Below are 5,294 nucleotides of genomic sequence, written 5' to 3'. Positions count from 1 at the left end.
CCCTTAAGCTTAAATAGTCTTGATCGCGTGGGTGTGAGATTGCTGAGTCCCCGTGACTCACAGCTACTTCCAAAACCAGTTTGCATGTGCCGATGATACCAGTGCATGTGACGCAACCGAGCTCAAGTGGGAGCTTGATGAAGACCTTTTCGTTGTTGTGTTTCGTTTCCTTTCGATCAGTAGTGGAGCCCAGTTGGAGCGATTGTGGATCTAGCATTTGGGGTTGTCTTTTATTTATGTTGGTTCCGTAGTCGGACCTTGATTGTATGTAATGCTATATTTATGTATTGTGTGAAGTGGCGATTGTAAGACAACTCTTTATCACTTGCTTATTCAATACATGGGATGTGCAAAGATTACCCCACTTGCGACATGCCTACCATGCGGTTATGCCTCTAAGTCATGCCCCGACACATGGGAGATATAGCCGCATCATGGGTGTTACAAGTTGGTATCAGAGCCATCCCTGGCTTAGGAGCCCCCTGCTTGATCGAATCGCTGACGTTGTTGAGTCTAGAAAAATGTTTTGAGTCTTATAGGATTATATATATCGAAGAGTAGGATTCTTTTTACTCCTCAGTACCTTCGTCGCTCTGGTGAGGCCTCCTGACGTAGAGTTTTGACTCTTCTCTCCTCAAATTTCATGAATTTTTTTAGGATCACGCGGGTATCTTGGAATCGTTCCAATGGTTTTGTGACGAGAACATTATTCTTGGTGCCTCCTGACATTTAGGGGTTGTGGCAGTGTCCCGGGGAGTTGAGCTCCAAGATGTTGTCGTCACAATTTTATCGTTGCAATTCTGGAATACCTGAGTTTCGCCGACATAAAAAATCTCTTTTATGCAGTTGTTGGTGAGATAACCTCGACGCCACCCAGTACTGGGCGGGAGTTCGGGAGTATTTCCATAACTCGTATAATGGATGTTTTTCGAAGGTTGAGGTAAATGATTTCCGAAGGTTTCTTGGTTATGTGTTGAAGGATGGATACAGCTGGATGTAGGATTTGTTAGTTTGGGTGAGATATTATGCTTCCCCTGTATCCCCAACACCTGATTGCATAACCAAAAAGTTTCGGGAGTTTATAAGTGGGAATTCAAGTAGCTCCTAGAATATCTTTCCAATAGACACATGATACGATATGGGATCTATCATATGTTTGTTTCCAGCTTATTTTGCAAGCCAATCCTTTGTTTTTGTTTTCAGTTGTGGTATTCGAGTTGCTTCAATGTCAAGTGTTGATTCCATACCTTTCCTAAGCGGTTTTCTCATATTCCTATGTGAATAGTAACCCTTCTTATTTATCGAGATTGTCATCTCAATTCTATTTCCAACCGGTGCGATCCTCTTCAAGTTGATCCTATCATTTTCCCATTTGCAAGATCCAATCTTAGCTTTCTTAACAGTGTTCGTTTCATCCGTCCCGAGCTGTCTTTTGTTTTCCCGCCCTCCCACCCTTTTTCTTCAAGGACTCATATTTCTTAATCAAGTATCCATCGTATGGGTGTGAAGTCTCTCCACTCTTTTCCGTCAATGTTCTTATCTGGTGGTTCTCAGGAAGATTCTAACGGAGCTTCTAGTTCATCACTCTTTGTTCTCTTTCTTCTCCGGTGGATTCAATTCAAGCCTTGTTGATCATATTCCTTTCCTCGTTTAAAATGCCTTCTCATGTCGGTGCACTTCTTAATCATCCACTTATCGCTATTCAATTGATCCGAAGTGCTGAAGATATCTTGAAGATTCGTGTTTCCACTCTGCTTTCGTTCAAGCTCTTTTCGAGGTTGTTATCTCATTCAAGCCATTTAATTCTTACCGGTGCAATTTCCCTTTCAAGTAATCGTTCAATGGTGTATCTTTTGAGTGGACCCTAACCCACAGGTCTTTTTCCAGGATCTTACCTGACTCCTCTAATTTTCCCGGAGTTACTCTCAAATTCTTTTCCAAGTTTGACGTAAGAATGAGTTATCATCAGTCAAATGTATTCCTTCAAGATCTTTCAAATTCTTTTCATTGTTGACTCAACCTCTTCGTTTTTCATTCTCCCAGAGTATCTCAACAATTCATGGTGGTCTTTCTCATCGTCATTCTCAACATTTGAACAACGAAGAAGAGTTTCTCCTCCAAATCTTACCCATTCTTCCAGATGCAATCTTCAAGCTTGTTGCCATCCTCTCGTAATTGTTTTCGATTGTGAGAATTCTTTTCACCCTTCCGGAGCAATTCATGAGTCTTTTCAATTTGATTCTCCGAAGGCCATCATTTCGGGTTTATATTCATTCCCAGCTTTCAGTTATCGTTCTCCTAATCTTACCTGTGCATCATTCAAGTATTCTTATCAGCTCGGGATCTCTTCGTTCACTTGCATCTAAATTCTCTCAAGTATCTTCGTTCATTTTATAATTCTTCCCAGTGTTCCTTTATCTTTTCTTCGGTCATTTTAATTCTTACGGTGGTTCATTCAAGACTTCTTTCCCTTTGTTATCATATTAATTATTCGTTGTTTCAACCCTACCGGTGGTTCGTTCAAGACTTTCTCAAGTTTAAGCTATACCTCTCTTTAATCCTTTCCACAAAAAAGTAGTATGCCAAATCCGTTACTTGTCATCAATTTAAATTGGTGAAGGATAAGCATAATGTAATTCTTATTCTTGTTTCATCCAAGTGATTAATTCCTTATTCCGGAGGTTCATCAAATTCTCGGTTTCAATTGTTTCATCTTTCTTTTCCAGAGTTCCAAGTTTTTCCGCATTATCTCATAGCGAAGCTCCATTTAATCATTTCAAGGGTTCATCTAATTCTTTTCATCCTTCACTTCTTTTGATCATTCTTTTATTACCGGAGTTCTTCATGGAGGTTCTACATGGCTGTTAATCAAGGATTTAATTACTTCTCGAAGTGTTCATCGAGATTCTTTTCAGAGGAGCTCAAGTATTCTTTATCTTGCATTTCAAAGTGCAATTCTTTCTACCTTATCATTTGATGTAGTGTTATGTCATTCTTGATATATATTTTCCCTTCATGTTTCATGACCTTCAGCTCGGGGACGTCCTCATCTTAAGCTAAGACACCAGTTGGTCAGCACTCGGACTGGAATATCCTCGACCATCGACCCCTAGACCCTCGACACCTCGCCCCTCGATCCTCAACCCTCTGCCCAGACCCTCGACCCCTTGGGAACCGGTGATCCTCGACCCGGTTCCGTCGGCGCCGACGCACCGCTAACCTTGACCCGGTTCCGTTGGCGCCGATGCACCCCTAACCTCTTCTTCTTCTTCTTCTTCTTCTTCTTCGTCACCTGATGTGGGGTGCGGGAAGCCATCTAAAACACGAAGTAATGCAAAGGCATTAGAATTTCTAGGAGAAATCGGGCAGCATAACGGCTGTAAATGCTCAGAAAAAGATTTGAGACATTCACAACAGTATCCAAAGCCACTCAATAACATCATATCAAGGTTCTGGGTCCAACTGACAACATACTACATGTAGTAAAAACTGAACCAAGGCCTGGAACCAACAATCCTAAAATTCTACGAAGTAGTAACACGTGAACCTGATAGAGAGATGAGATCCTAGTCCTGAACCCACGTAGAAAGAGAAGAGGATGACTCAGATCGGAAGGGCATAAGGTAAAGGAGTAAAAAGAGCCTTGCGTTCCCTCCAACAATCAATTCCCCTACATATAACTAAAGCATTTCTAGACTCGACATCGACCAGTTTGGCTTGAAGAACCTACAGGCAGTCCGGCTCTGATGCCAACGCTGTCAAGACCCCGATCCTAATGCCACACCGATCTAGCATGTAACACCTCGTATCACTTTGCGGCCTCACGCACGGTATTCCCATAGGTGTCGCCTTACCAGGCCCGAGACTGTTTGCGCCTTTTGGCTCACGTATATGATAGTGTCGCTAGCATCCGTATGACAAAGAACCCGGGCTGACATGGCTAGTTGTGAACCCAAAGTGGCACTAACTTACAGGGACATGTATACATGACCCAGCAACGAACGTGTCGGTCATCAGCGAGTGAATCCGTGCTGTAGCAGCTGGGCTAGCAGGACTCCGGAGAATCCGGGCTGTAGCAGGCTAACAGGACTCCGGTAGACACCGTGTGACATTTCCCCGAAGGGACAGACACAGGAACGAAGAAGGCCACATGCCGGCCAGTCTAAGTGTTCCGGAGCGGTAACAACTGGGCTAACAGGACTCCGGTAAACCGGGCTGTAGCAGACTACCATGACTCAGTGGAAGCACTAGACTACATTTCCCCATAAGGGAGGCTACCAAGGATAAACAACTAGGTAGTCAGATCCCACACATACCAAGCATTTCAAACATACACACAATATGCTCGATATGTGCAAATACAACATGGCATCACAACAAAACTCTACAACTCAAGTACTTTATTTAAAGGCTCCAGAGAGCCATATATATCATGTTCATATAGGTAGGAGTCACACAACCCAACACTCAAGTCATACAAACATACAAGCACAGACAACTAGAAGGAAAGAAGGCTTGACGAAGCCTGTCTAACCACAAAGGCCATTCACAAGCTCAGGGTCACCACCTGGGCATCAAGCTACTCATCAATGTCGAGATCTACATAGAACCCATCGAAAGGGGCGACATTCTCTTCTGCAATAGTAATTAAGCAAACATGAGTACAAAGGTACTCAGCAAGACTTACATCAGATCCTACATACATGCACATTATCAACAAAGGGATAGTGGAGTTAATTGTAGCAAGCCATCTTTGACTCTTGGCTAAGCTATCCTACGAGACAGCAACTCGTAAATGTTTTGTGCACACGAGTCCACTACTCACCACAACAATACACTACCGCGGATCCTCCTCCGTCATCCTATAGAAGGGCCATCCATGACACTCACACTTGTCTTGAGGCTTTTAGGAGTATCCATTTACTTGTCTATGAATTGTATAGGCAACCAAGTAGTCCTTTACCGCGGATGCGGCTATTCGAATAGTTTTGTACCCTGCAGGGGTGTACTTCTTCACACATGCTTCCACCACTTATCGTCGTTTACACGACATGTACTCGGCAACCTTCACGCGGAAGCCCAACGAGGGTGTCAGCCACGGCCTACCTAAACACTCAAGTCTCTAGTCCAGGTTTATCGCCTATTCAGGTTCCATCCGCAAGGAGTCCGGCCGAGGTTTCCACATACGGCCCCGAACGATGTGCATAGGGTTCCGAGACACCAAACGGGCACCAGGCATGCCCGGCCACGTACCTACTGCATCACAGCCCACCCCGAGGGTCAGCAGTGCGCAC

The sequence above is a fragment of the Triticum aestivum genome, chromosome 2B (genome assembly GCF_018294505.1).
Source record: "Triticum aestivum cultivar Chinese Spring chromosome 2B, IWGSC CS RefSeq v2.1, whole genome shotgun sequence".
NCBI classification, from domain to species: Eukaryota; Viridiplantae; Streptophyta; class Magnoliopsida; order Poales; family Poaceae; genus Triticum; species Triticum aestivum.
The sequence above is the reverse complement of the archived record's forward strand: the minus strand, read 5'-3'. Positions refer to the sequence as shown.